Consider the following 14,973-nt stretch of genomic DNA (forward strand, 5'->3'; position numbering starts at 1 on the left):
AATAGCAAATATATGCTAATCAGATAATAATAATCACGGTATTTGTTAAGCTGGGGTGAGTACAAGCAAATCGGATTGAACGCAGTCCCTGTCCCATGTCGGATAAAGTGTTTGCCCCACATGGGACGATGTCCAACCTGATTATCTTGCATCTACCCCAGTGCTCAGAACAGTGCTTGATACATAGTAAGCGCTCAACAAATACCTTCATCATCATCATCATGGGGCTCCCAACCCTAAAAATAATAATAATAATTACAGCACTTAAGTGCTTTCTATGTGCCAGGCACTGAACTACTCGGGTCGATACAAGCAAATCAGGTTGGACACAGTCCCTGTCCCACGTGGGGCTCACAGTCTCAATTCCCATTTTACAGGTGAAGTAACTGAGGCCCAGAGAAGTGAAGTGACTTGCCCAGGGTCACACAGCAGACAAGTGGCAGAGCTGGGATTAGAATCCACATCCTCTGACTCCCAAGCCCGGGCTCTTTCCACTGAGCCTTATACTCGCCCAAGCGCTAAGTAATAACGGCTTAACACAGGCTAGGTGCTCCATAAAAAATACCATCGATAGTTTTAGCACTTCTACTGTGTCTGCTAATGCATGCACGATTCTCAGCATCCCCATTACCCGTAAACCTCCACTATTTTGGAGGTTTTAGAGGTGGACTGAAACTACCTGCTCTGTGGCGAGAATTCTGGAATTACGATTTAGTGAAGTGAAAAGCAGAAGACGGTAAAAATAAATGGTCAGTGGAGGTAGAAACTGATGTTTTTAGACTTTGCCTGATCTTTGTCACGGGAAAATTTCTATCAGATGACCGATGTCATTTTAATAAACTCATTACCAGGTTTCAGTACAAATGACATTTTCAGCCCTGATGTAACCCTATATTGGCAGAATGTGGAATTCCCAATTTCCCCAACCAGGCTGAGATTTATTTTTATTTTTTTGGGTGAAAACCAGAGAACATGTGGAGAAAGCTTTCCTTTCATAACAGCTGAGTGAGAAGAGTGATAGGAGTTTACTTAGTACGTGATCTCCCTAAACTCCTCTGCTTCTCTCCAGTTTCCTCCTTGTCCTCCTCCTCCATCCATTTTGACTCTCCCTGCAGAGTCTCAAAAAGACATCTCACACTTTCTGTCAAAATCTACTCCTTCCACCTCCACCTCTAACTTCATCCCTTCATACCTTATTATAACACTTGCCCCCTTCCCTTCTTCCCTCCCTGACCACCATGGTCAGCTGTTCGCTCTCCAATGGCTTCTTCCCCATCACTTTCAAATATACTCCTGTCTCCCCATCCTAAAACAATCCTCCCTTGACCCCCCGGCTCCCTCCGGTTATCGCCCCATCTTCCTCCTACCATTCCTCTCCGCACTCCTCGTGCGAATTGTTCACATCTGCGGCCTCCACTTCCTCTCCTCCAATTTCTCTCTTCAACACCCTCCATTCTGGCTTCCGTCCCCTTCGCTCCATAGAAACAGCTCTCTCTAAGGTCACAGTGACCTCCTCTTTCCCAAATTCTGATGTCCCTGGCTCCATCCCAATCCTCCTCGAACCCTCATCTGGCTTGGACACTGTGGACCACCCTATTCTCCTGGAAACATTATCCGACTTTGGCTTCATTGACACTGTCCTCTCCTGGCTCTCCTCGTATCTCTCTGACTGCTTCTTCTGGGTCTATTATGCGGGCTCCTCCTCTGCCTCCCACCCCCTAACTGTGGGAGTTCCTCAAGGTTCAGTTCTGGGTCCCCTTCTATTCTCCATCTGCACCCACTCGATTGAAAAACTCATTGGCTCCCATGACTTCAACTATCATCTCTATGGAAATTGATTTCTCCAGCCCTGACTTCTCTCCACTGGGGTCCCATATTTCCTCCTACCTTCAGGACATCTCTACCTGGACATCCCACCAATGCCTCAAAACTGAACTATTATTCTTTCCTCCCCAAAAAACTGTCCTTCCCAAGCCTTTCTCATCACTGTAAAAAAAAAAAAATGCCACTGACCTCCCTATCTCACAAGCCTGTAACCTTGGCTTTATCCTTGACTCATCTCTCTCATACAAGTCATATCCAGTCGGTCATAAAATCTTGTTAATTCGGCCTTCACCACATTATTAAAATCCACCCTTTCCTCTCCATCCGAACTGTTATTACGCCGGTCGAAGAACTTTTCCTAGCTCACCTGTGCTACTGCATCTGCCTTCTCACTGACCTCCCTACTCCTGCATCTCCCTATTCCAGGTCATTCATTCATTCAGTCGTATTTATTAAGTGCTTACTGTGTGCAGAGCACTGTACTAAGCGCTTGGGAAAATACAGTACAACAATAAACAGGGACAATCCCTGCCCACAACAAACTCACAGTCTAGAGAGGGGGAGACAGACATCAATACAAATAAATAAAATGACAGCTATGGACATAAGTGCTGTGGGGCTTGGGTGCGGGGGGAAGGAGAGCAAAGGGAGCAAGTCAGAGCGATGGAGAAGGGAGTGGGAGATGAGGAAAGTGGAGCATGCTTCACTCTGCTGCCTGGATCAGCACTTAGAACAGTACTTGGCACATAGTAAGCACTTACAAATACCATAGTAATAATAATAATAATAATAACAATAATAAAGAGAAGCAGCGTGGCTTAGTGTCTTGTCTGTTCGTCTCCCCCGATTAGACTGTAAGCCCGTCAAACGGCAGGGACTGTCTCTATCTGTTGCCGACTTGTTCATCCCAAGCGCTTAGTACAGTGCTCTGCACATAGTAAGCGCTCAATAAATACTATTGAATGAATGAATGAATAGTGGAAAAAGCACAGGCTTGGGAGTCAGAGGTCATGGGTTCTAATCCTGCCTCCGCTGCTTGTCAGCTTTGTGACTTTGGGCAAGTAACTTAACTTCTCCGAGCCTCAGTTACCTCAACTGTAAATGGGGATGAAGACTGTGAACCCTATGTGGGACAACCTTTCATTCATTCAATAGTATTTATTGAGCGCTTACTATGTGCAGAGCACTGTACTAAGCGCTTGGGATGAACAAGTCGGCAACAGATAGAGACGGTCCCTGCCGTTTGACGGGCTTACAGTCTAATCGGGGGAGACGGACAGACGAGAACAATGGCAATAAACAGCGTCAAGGGGAAGAACATCTCGTAAAAACCGATGGCAACTAAATAGAATCGAGGCGATGTACAATTCATTAACAAAATAAATAGGGTAACGAAAATATATACAGTTGAGCGGACGAATACGGTGCTGTGGGGATGGGAAGGGAGAGGTGGAGGAGCAGAGGGAAAAGGGGAAAATGAGGCTTTAGCTGCGGAGAGGTAAAGGGGGGACGGCAGAGGGAGTAGAGGGGGAAGAGGAGCTCAGTCTGGGAACGCCTCTTGGAGGAGGTGATTTTTAAGTAGGGTTTTGAAGAGGGAAAGAGAATCAGTTTGGCGGAGGTGAGGAGGGAGGGCGTTCCGGGACCGTGGGAGGACGTGACCCGGGGGTCGACGGCGGGATAGGCGAGACCGAGGGATGGTGAGGAGGTGGGCGGCGGAGGAGCGGAGCGTGCGGGGTGGGTGGTAGAGAGAGAGAAGGGAGGAGAGGTAGGAAGGGGCGAGGTGACGGAGAGCCTCGAAGCCTAGAGTGAGGAGTTTCTGTTTGGAGCGGAGGTCGATAGGCAACCACTGGAGTTGTTTAAGAAGGGGAGTGACAGGCCCAGATCATTTCTGCAGGAAGATGAGCCGGGCAGCGGAGTGAAGAATAGACCGGAGCGGGGCGAGAGAGGATTACCTTCTATCTAGAACCTGATTACCTTCTATCTATCCCAGCGCTTAGAACAGTGCTTGGTACATAGTAAGCGCTTAACAAATACCAAGATGATTATTATTATTATTACTAATAATCAGTTTTCTAAAGAAAGCTTAGGCCATGTCTCCTCACTCCTCAAGAACCTCCAGTGATTTCCCATCCAACCTCCGCATCCAACAGAAACTCCTTTCCATCGGCTTGAAAGCCCTCAACCAGCTCACCCCCTCCTACTTCACCTCACTGATCTCTTATTACAGCCCAGCTCGCACTCTCCGCTCCTCCAGCACCAGCTTGCTCACTGTGTCGCTTTGTCTCCAAACTCTTTCCCACGCCTTCTCTCTGACCTTCCCCCTCCATAGGCCAGACCACCACTCTCCCTATCTTCAAAGCCTTATTAAGGTCCCATCTCCTCCAAGAGGCCTTCCCGATTAAGCCCTCTTTTCCCCTGACTCTCCCTTCTGCGTCGTGCTTGGCACATAGTAAGTGCTTAACAAACACCATCATCATTATTATATGCATACCCCTAGATAATAATAATAATAATTGTGGTATTTGTTAAGCGCTTACTATGTGCCAGGCACTGTACTGAGTGCTGGGGGGGAGATACAAGCAAATCGGGTTGGACACAGTCCCTGTCCCACGTGGACCTCACAGTCTCAATCCCCATTTTATAGATAAGGTCACTTAGGCATAGAGAAGTGAGGTGACTTGCCCAAGGTCACACCACAGGTAAGTAGCGGAGTTGGGGTAATTCTTTTTTTATCATAACGTCTGCCTCCCCTGCTACATTGTAAGCACACTGTGGACAAGGAACAGGTCTACCAACTGTTGTACTCTTCCAAGCGCTTAGTACAGAGCTCTGTGCAAAGCAAGCACTCAATAAATGCCACTGATTGATTGATCGCGACACACCGTACTAAATGACTGGGAAAGTACAACGGAAGCACAGGGCCTCCGCACTCAACCCTTCCCTCCAATCGCTGTGCTACAATTTTTGAGTTTAAGCTGATTTATCTTGCTCTCCAGCCCCCAACCAGACCCAGCTGCTCGAGAGCCATATCTGGCGGAGTGGGGGAGAGGGGAGGCAATCAACAGAATCGTTTTGGCGTCCCACAATTTTTCACTATGAGCTCACCAGGCCATTTTCTGCCAACAAAATGCTAAGGCCCACATGGACCAAACACAGTGCCATCTTAATAGCACGGTTCTCCCCTGCTACTATTTGGCAGAAGCAGCCCGGTCTATGGGAAGCAGCACGGCCTAGTGGCTATAGCCCAGGCCTGGGAGTCAGAAGGACCTGGGTTCTAATCCCCATTCCACCATTTGTCTGCTGTGTGACCCTGGGCAAGTCACTTCACTTTTCTGGGCCTTGGTTACCTCAACTTGTCTGTCCATCTCCCCCGATTAGACTGTAAGCCCGTCAAACGGCAGGGACTGTCTCTATCTGTTGCCGACTTGTTCATCCCAAGGACTTAGTACAGTGCTCTGCACATAGTAAGCGCTCAATAAATACTATTGAATGAATGAATAAAATGGGGTTTAAGACCGTGACCCCCAGGTGGGACAGGGACTGCGTCCAACCTCATTAATTTGTTTCCACCCCAACGCTTAGAACAGTGCTTGACACATAGTAAGCACTTAACAAATTATTATTATTATTATTATTAAGTGCCATCGAGTCATTTCCGATTCATAGGTACTCCAAGGGTATTCTTTCTCCAGAACGTCCTGTCTTTTGCCATAATCCGCAACCTTTCTAATGGTTCTTCCGTTATCACCGTTATGGTCTCTATCCATGTAGCTGCCGGTCTGCCTTTTCCACATCTTCCCTGTACTCTTCCTAGCATTAGTGTCTCCTCCAGAGAATGAGTCCTCCTGATGATGTGTCCAAAATATGCTAATCTAAGTCGAGTCATTTGGCCTTCCACAGACCACTTTGGTTTAATTTGCTCTAAAATCCATTTGTTTGTCTTTCGGGCAGTCCATGGTGCTCTCAAAAGCCTTCTTCAGCACCACATTTCAAAAGAATTGATGCTCTTTCTATCCTGCTTAACAAATACCCCCATCATCATCATCATCATCATTATTACTGCTATTATTATTAGTGTTATTATTGGATGTCCGCAGGCCATTTCGCAGTGAAAAGGAATACCTACTGCACACAGAGCAAGGTCAACCAGGGCCCGGTGAAAGCCCACCTCCCAAATGACCTCTCAGTCCAGCCATCCCGCTGCCTGTCGCTCAGGGAGAATCTGTCAGGAAAACCGAGCCTGGCCGCCTGCCATATGGCATGGAGTTGGGTGAGACAATCTGTGTGCCCGCAGCTGCGGGCAGGGTGAGTATGTCAGCAGGGGTTTTCTTGAACGTGGGGCTTGGCAAGAACCAGAACTCCAGTGTTACGAAATAAGTGGATGCAATATTAGGATTAGGAAAGCCCAGTGACCTCTCCAACCATCAAGACTCTTCTAATGATAATAATAATGGTATTTGTTAAGCCCTTACTATGTGCCAGGCACTGTTATGAGCACTGGATACGAGCAAGTCGGGGCTCACAGTCTCAATCCCCATGTTATGAATGAGGTAACTGAGGCCCAGAGAAATGAAGTGAGTTGCCCAAGGTCACGGAGCAGACAAGTGGCAGAGCCAGGATGAGAACCCTGGCTCTAACCCCGTTAGCGAATCCTGTCGGTCCCACCTTCACAACATCGATAAAATCCACCCTATCATCTCCATCCGAACTGAAACCACATTAATACAATCGCTCATCCTATCCCACCTAGGTTACTGCATTGGCCTCCTTGCTGACCTGCCAGCCTCCTGCCTCTCCCCACTCCGGTCCAGCCTTCACTCCACTGCCCGGATGATCTTTCTACAGAAACGTTGAGGACATGTCACGGCGACGCCTCAAAAATCTCCAAAGGTTGTCCATCCACCTCTGTATCAAACAAAACCTCCTCACCATTGGCTTTAAAGCTGTCCAACCCCTTGCCCCCTCCTACCTCACCTCCCTTCTCTCCTTCTCCATCCCAGCCCGCACACTCCGCTCCTCTGGTGCCACCCAACTTCTCACTGGGCCTCCAGCTTGCCTATCTCTCTGCCGAACCCTGGCCCACACCCTGCCTCTGGCCCGGAATGCCTCCCTCCTCAAATCCATCAGTCGACTCTCCTCCTTCAAAGCCTTACTGAAGGCCCATCTCCTCCAAGAGGCCTTCCCAGACTAAACCCCGCTTTTCCTCATCTCCCACTCCCTTCCACGTCACCCTGACTTGCTCCCTTTGCTCTTTCCTCCCCGTCCAGCCCCTCAGCACTTAAGTATATACCTGTCATTTTATTTATCTGTATTGATGTCTGTTTAAATCGTATTGATGTCTGTCTCCCTCTAGACTGTAAGCTTGTTATGGGCAGGGATTGTCACTGTTTATTGTTGTATTGTACTTTCTCACATGCTCAGTACAGTGCTCTGCATACAGGAAGTGCTTAGTAAATACGACTGAATGAATGAAGGGATGAACCACAACCTTCTGACTTCCAGACCCAGGCTCTATTAACTAGACCACAGACTTTAAGCTCCTTAAGGGCAAGGATTATTTCTACCAACTCTATTGTATTGAATCCTTTCACACACTTAGCACAACACTCTGCACACAGAAATACCAGTAATGGATTGATTGATTGATTGACTGACTGGCTGAGCTCTTACCAACCTAGACTCTCCAGCTGATCCTCCACCCATCAAGCCCCAGAGTTGTCTCCCATTACATTCCATCTTATCCAATCCTTCCTGTGACGGATAAAACTTGTCTGTGAGGATCCACACCCTGACTCTGACGCTGGTCACCTCACGAGAAGCAACGTGGTCTTGTGGTAAGAACACGGGTCTGGAAGTCGGAGGACCTGGATTCAAGTCTAAGCTCCATCACTCACCTGCTGTGTGACATTGAGCACATCACTTAACTTCTCTGTGCCTCAGTTTTCTCATCTGTTAAATGGGGGAAAATCCCCAATTATTACTCATTCTTCCTCCTACTTAGACCTTGAACCCCAGATGGGGCAGGGGGTGTGTCCAGTCTGATTATTTTGCCTCAATCCCAGCACTTAGAACAGCGCTTCATTCAGTCATTCAGTCATATTTACTGAGCGCTTACTGTGTGTTGAGCACTGTACTAAGCACTTGGGAGAGTATAATATAACAATAAACAGACACATTAACAGGAAAGCAGCACAGTCTAGTCGAAAGAACACTGGCTTGGGAGTCAGAGGATGTGAGTTCTAATCCCTGCTCCGTCACGAGTCTGCTGTGTGATCTTGGCAACTCACTTCACTTCTCTGTGCCTCAGTTCCCTCACCTGGAAAATGGAGATTAAGACTGTGAGCTCCACATGGGACAGGGACTGTGTCCGACCCAATTTGCTTGTACCCACCCCAGCGCTTAGTACAATGCCTGGCACGTGGTAAGCGCTTTATCAAATACCATTATTATTATTAGTTGTAGTATTATTCCCTGCCCACGTGGAACTTACAGTCCGATTAGACTGTACGCCCGTCAAAGGGCAGGGACTGTCCCTATTGTTATCGATTTGTACATTCCAAGCGCTTAGTACATGGTAAGCGCTCAATAAATAATACTGAATGAGTGAATGGAGGATGAGCTTACACTCTAGAGCATGAGCTGCCAGTCTAGAGGACGACCTGACAATCTGACAAAAAATACAACTGATGCCAGAGTAATCACCACAATCATCTCCTCACCCAGAACGAGCCAGCCAAACCCGGTAACACCCAAATTTCCCGGAATTCCCTTTTACTCTGCATCCATCATCACCACCACCTGGCTCACCGCTCCAAAGCAACATTGTTCTTACCCTCCAATGTCCAATTCGTGACAGCTTGGACCATTCCCAGTCTTGCTGCCCTTCAGAAGAGTTTTGAATCATGGGAGACTAACAGGGAAGATGCAGTCAACGACCTCAGTTTCATTTCTTCTCCACCCACTGGGGAGAGTTGGGGAAGGAGAAGCTAGGCAGACATTAAGTGGCCAAGATAAATAAAGCAGGAATGGAGAGTAGCAAAGGGATTGGTTGCTTCAGGTTTCACAATCCCTGCAGTTATTTGGCTTTGGCAGTCTGGGGGAAGTGGTCACGATTCAGTAAAATTCTGAAGAGTGGGCAGGGGAGAAAGCAGAGCAACAGTCCTGGTTTAACATCCCAAACTGGAAATCTAACCCTGAGAATTCAACTGGTGTTTCCTTGATGACAATAAATAATAATAATAATAAAATCTGGTAAACCCTTACTATATGCCGAAGTCCCTGTCTTTCTTGGGCCTCAGAGTCTAATTAGGAGCGAGATCAGGAATTTTATCCCCATTTTACAGATTCACGTATTCTTTCATTCACTCATCGTTATTAGGCGCTTACCGTATGCAGAGCACTGTACTAAGTGCTTGGGAAAGTACAATACAACAATAAACAGTGACAATCCCTGCCCACAACAACCTCACAGTCTAGAGGGAGGGAAGACAGACATCAATACAAATAAATAAAATGACAGATATATGCATAAATGCTGTGGGGCTGGGGGAGGGGAGAAAAGCAAAGGAGGCAATCAGGGTGACACAGAAGGTAGTGGGAGAGGAGGAAAAGTGGGGTTTTGGTCTGGGAAGACCTCTCGGAGGAGGTGAGCCTTCAGGAAGGCTCTGAAGGGGGGGAGAGTAACTGTCTGTCGGATCTGAGGACAGATGAGGTAACCGAGGTACGGAAAAGTGAAGAGACTTACCCAAGGTCACACAGCAGATAAGAAGAGGAGATAGGATTAGAACCCAGATCTCCTGGCTCTTTGTGGTACTCATGATTTACAAATGTTGCCAGAGTTTTGAGCCTTAAAATGTATTAATATTTTTAGTAGGATATAACTTTTAATGGTAGAATAGTCGTGCATTTTTGTTGGTAGAAGTTTAAGGGAACTATTACTAATCATGTTTTCAAAGTGAATCATTCAAATAGTGTCTATGTTTTAAAATACCAACATTCTTGAGAGGTTTCTTTCTATTCCAGCAAATAATGGTGTAGCTTTCAAATGGTAAAGAGCAATAATAAGGTCCTAATTGTTCAAAGAAAATGGAGCTGCGACTATCTTAAATAATAATAATGCTAATGACGGTAATGATGAAGCACTTACCAAGTGCAAGCACTGTACTAGGCTCTGGGTCAAATTCAGAGCCATGAAACAGTTATAAGTTGGTTATGGATTTCCCAGGGGGTGGGGGTGGTTAAAAATATATATAATTTGGGGTAATCAGGTGTTTTTAATTTGGGGAAAATCAAGTTTAATATGGTTTTCATTTAGCTTTTATGATTCACACACAATACAACATCTGCCTTGCAATATTTACTCCTTTCTGGCATTTGCAAATGATGTAAATGACTACAGAAAAGTTCAATTTCACAGCTAGCAACAGTTACCAGCCTCACTTAATTTGGAATAATCACTTCCAGCACTTATTCAAAACCTAGTGCTAGTGCTAGGGAGAGAATGATCCTAAACTGGAGGAAGAATTAGAACATTTCATGCGACAGGGCAACAAAAATTGACCATGGACCCAAATTACCCAAGAAACAGCATGGCCTGGCGGACAGAGTGCAGACCTGGCAGTCAGAAGGCCCTGGGTTCTAATCCTAGCTCTGCCACTTGTCTGCTGTGTGACCCTGGACAACTCACTTCACTTCTCTGGGCCTCAGTTCCCTCATCTGGAAAATGGGGATCACGGCTGTGAATCCCATGTGGTTCAAGAACTGTGTCCAACCTGATGACCTTGTATCTACCCCAGAGCTTAGAACAGTGCCTGCCACATAGTAAGCAGCATGGCTCAGTGGAAAGAGCACGGGCTTTGGAGTCAGAGGTCATGGGTTCGAATCCTGGCTCGGCCACTTGTCAGCTGTGTGACTTTGGGCAAGTCACTTAACTTCTCGGTGTCTCAGTTACCTCATCTGTAAAATGCGGATTAAGACTGTGAGCCCCACGTGGGACAACCTGATTCCCCTGTGTCTACCTCGGCACATAGTAAGCGCTTAACAAATACCAACATTATTAAGTGTTTAACAAATACCACACACACACATACAAAATAAAAAAAAAGAGTGGGAGGGAAGGGAAATTTCCCAGAAAAAAAGCAATGATGTTTAAAAAAGACCAAACTTTCCAGGTAACACATTTCAAAATTCATGTTGACCATTTGATGACAGAGGAGAGAAACACTAACATTTCATCACAAAAATGAGCTAAACCAAAGTCAAATGTGATGGAATTGGGATGGACTTGTAAACTAATAATGATGGCATTTGTTAAGCGCTTACTATGTGCAAAGCACTGTCCTAAGCATTCTAAGTAAACTGACTCCAGTCTATTAAAGCCGTGAAAACATTAAGAGAGAAGGTAGGGGAAGAAGATGCTAGACAAAGCAAGTGAAGAGAAGCAAAAGGGTTAGCTACTTTGAGTTTCACAACTTCGTATCTACTCCGGCACGTAGCACAATGCTTGGCCTACAGTAAGCACCTGAAGGATTACCACTACAAATGACTACAATAACATAGGAAAAACCTGAAGTTCTAAAAATTGAATTTAAGGAGGGTTTTGAGGATTTAATTAATTTTTTTAAATGATGCTGAGGGTAGAAATTCCGAGACTCTAAAAATCTTACAGCCTACTACTACAGAATGACAATGTTGTTTTCTGATCTTAGAGATGGAGGTGAAAAAGATGATGTTCAGAAGAGCTATAGTTTTAGGGTGCAATTCACATGAACTGTGCTATTTCCAAGCACTTAGTAGAGTGCTCCCAAGTGCTTAGTACAGTGCCCGCACACAGTAAGCACTCAATAAATACGACTGGCTGACAAAAACCTGAACTATGGAGAATGTCACAGATTCCTCTTTTAATAATAATAACAATAATAATGATGGTATTTGTTAAGCATTTACTAGGTGCCAGGCACTGTTCTAAGTGCTAGGGCAGATACAAGGTAATAGTTTGGACACAGTCCCTGCCCCATGTGGGGCTCACAGTCTTAATCCCCATTTCACAGGTGAGGAAACTGAGGCCCAGAGAAGTAATGCATCTTGCCCAAGGTCCCACAGCAGACAAGTGGCGGAACCGGGACTGCAACCCATGACCTTCTGACTGCCAGGCCCATGCTCTATTCAATTCAATTCAATCGTTTTTATTGAGTGCTTACTGTGTGCACAACACTGTACTAAGCATTTGGAAAGTACAATTAAGAAATAAAGCTCTCTCCACAAGGCCATGCCCCTTCTCACGGCCCTCTCTTTTCCTATGCCACAACTCTTTCTACCTGGAACGGTTTAGGTTTGAACTACCAAGTGCTACCACCAAAATAAAACGATCATGGGGATACCTACCTGAGTCTTTCAACATCATTCTGAAGCATATTTTGAAGCTGAGCTACCTGCATTCCACGCATTAAACACTGTAATTTGACATCCCATTTAGGCCTTGTGTTATTGAAACATTCAGGTACGGGCTTGTGCTCGGAACAAATTGGTGAGCCAACTAAGTTAGACCGAAAACTATTTTGCTTCAAGAACTCTCGTTTCACTGATCGCAAAGGTGTTGGAGTCCACACTGTCGCTGAAAGCTACCGAGAGGAATGAAACAGTCCCACCGAGAAAGGCTCTGGGATTCGTCCTCAAGGAGAAGAAGGCAAGGGGTGGGGAGTGGGCCTTGCCATGACCCTAACCCTCTCCATCCCAATTGCTACCACGTCAATCCAAGCACTTCGCCTACCCCGCCTTGACTAGAGAAGCAGCGAGGGTCAGTGGAAAGAGCCCGGGCTGGGGAGTCAGAGGTCACGGGTTCGAATCCCGGCTCTGCCACCTGTCAGTTGTGTGACTGAGCAAGTCACTTAACTTCTCTCTGCCTCAGTAACCTCATCTGTAAAATGGGGACGAAGGCTGTGAGCCTCACATGAGACAACCTCATTACCCTGTATCTACCCCAGTGCTTAGAACAGTGCTCGGCACATAGTAAGCGCTTAACAAATACCACCATTATAATTATTATTATTATTATTACTGTCTCAGACTTCTTGTTGACCTCCCAACCTCCTGTCTCTCCCCATTCCAGTCCACACTCTACTCTGTTGCCTGGATCATTTTTCTAAAAAAATGTTAGGGCCACGTTTCCACACGCCTCAAGGACCTCCAGTGGCTGCCCATCCTCCGCGACGAACAGAAACTCCTCACCAATGGCTTTAAAGCAGTCAATCACCTTGCCCCCTCCTACCTCACCTCTTTACTCTCCTACTGTAACGCAACACACACACTGTGCTCCCCTAATGCTCACCTTCTCACTGTACCTCGACCTCCTCTCTGCCGACCTCTTACCCACGTCCCGCTTCCGTCCTGGAACGCCTTCCCTCTTCACATCCTATGGATTATTGCTCTCCTCGACTATAAAGCCTTATTGAAGACACATCTCCTCCAAGAGGCCTTCCCTCACTAAGCCCTCCTTTCCCCTGCTCCCATATCCTTCTGCCTTGCCCTGACTTGCTCCCTTTATTCATCCTTCCTCCCAGCCCCACACCACTTAGTAACATATCTGTCATTTCATTTCTAACATCCGTTTCCCCATCTATCCTGAAAGCTCACTGTGGGCAGGGATTGTGTCTACTTTGTATTCTCCCAAGCACTTAGTACAGTCCTCTGCTCACAGTAAGCGTTCAAGAAATACAATTGACTGTCTGACACAGGCAGCCCCACCAACCCCCTTAGGCACTGGAGATGGAGCCAAAATGCAAACTTTAACTCTTGCCCGGTTGCCTGTGCCTCTCTGGACCAACTCCAAACCTGGTGAGCTTCTTCTGGCCCTGACTGGATTCCAGTAGGCTCCACTTGTCAATCAATCAATCAATGGTACTAATTAATTAATTCATTCATTAGAGAAGCAGCATGGCTTAGTGGAAAAGAGCCCAGGCTTGGGAGTCAGAAGTCATGGGTTCTAATCCCAGCTCTGCCACGTGTGACCTTGGGCAAGTCACTTAACTTCTCTGTGCCTCAGTTACCTCATCTGTAAAATGGGGATGAAGACTGTGAGCCCCACGTGGGACAATCTGATTACCTTGTATCTGCCCCAGCGCTTAGAACAGTGCTTGGCACATAGTAAGCGCTTAACAAATGCCAACATTATTATTATTAAGTGCTTACTGTGTGCAGAGCACTGTACTCTGCGAGAGAACACTATACCAGGGGTAGTAGACGTGTTTCCTGCCCACAGTGAGCTTACGGTCTAGAGGAGCGTGTGAGACTGCTTTGATGTCAGGGCCTCTTCTTACCCACAGGAAGATTTGGGAATGAGACAGGAATCCCTTTAGCTTCTGGCAGGGGGATCTGGGGACCGATCATGGTCAATCAATATCACTGATTGACTGAGGGTCCTGGTGGACTCTGTGGGAAAGATAGGGGCTCCTTTACTGGACTCTGGCACCAGTCGGGGGTCTGTCTGTCTCTTTCCCCCCAAAATCTGAAATCAGGAGCACCTCAAAATCCCACCTCCTCAAAATGAAAAATCGACCCCCTCTCCTTGCTTGAACACCAGTCTGTGAGTTCGTTACGGGTAGGGAATGGGTCTGTTGTTGTATTGTCCTCTCCCAAGCGCTTAGTACAGTGCTTTGCACCCAGTAAGTGCTCAATAAATACAACCGAATTAAAGCCAGCACCAACGCCTGCCATCCCCTTCCCAAAAGGTCAGTCAAACGTATTTATTGAGCGCTTAATGTGTTCAGAGAGCTATGCTAAGCGCTTGGGATTGTACGACATAACAATATAAAGGACACACTCCCTGCCCACGATGAGCTTACAGTCTAGAGGGGGAGACATACGTGAATATAAATCAATAAATGACAGATGCGGATGTAAGTGCTGTGGGGCTGGGAGGGAGGATGAATAAAGGGAGCAGGGAGAAGGGACTTAAAAGGAAGGGAAAAGAGGGCTTAGTCAGGGAAGGCCTCTTGGAGGAGATGTACTTTCAGTAAAGCTTTGAAGTGGAGGGGGGAGAGTAACTGTCTGTCAGATATAAAGAGGGAGGGCGACTCAAGCCGGAGGCAGGACGTGGGCGAGGGGTCGGCGGTGAGATAGACGAGATCGAGGTCGAGTGAGAAGGTTAGCACT

At 46.7% G+C, this 14,973-nt stretch overlaps 1 protein-coding gene across 5 annotated transcripts in view; it reads right to left on the reverse strand.

Annotated features, from left to right (window-relative positions):
• The window catches only part of CFLAR (CASP8 and FADD like apoptosis regulator), a 53,970-nt gene that overhangs the window by 37,011 nt on the left and 1,986 nt on the right, over positions 1 to 14,973 (reverse strand). Inside the window, exon 1 of one of the 5 annotated variants that reach the window (XM_029068271.2) lies at positions 8,657 to 8,771. The exons of the other annotated variants lie outside the window; for them this stretch is intronic. The gene's annotated coding sequence lies outside the window, so the exon portion shown is untranslated. Of the gene's footprint in view, positions 1 to 8,656; positions 8,772 to 14,973 lie in introns of those variants that run through there. 5 annotated transcript variants of the gene reach the window in all.

The sequence above is a fragment of the Ornithorhynchus anatinus genome, chromosome 7, assembly GCF_004115215.2.
Source record: "Ornithorhynchus anatinus isolate Pmale09 chromosome 7, mOrnAna1.pri.v4, whole genome shotgun sequence".
Lineage (NCBI taxonomy): Eukaryota > Metazoa > Chordata > Mammalia > Monotremata > Ornithorhynchidae > Ornithorhynchus > Ornithorhynchus anatinus.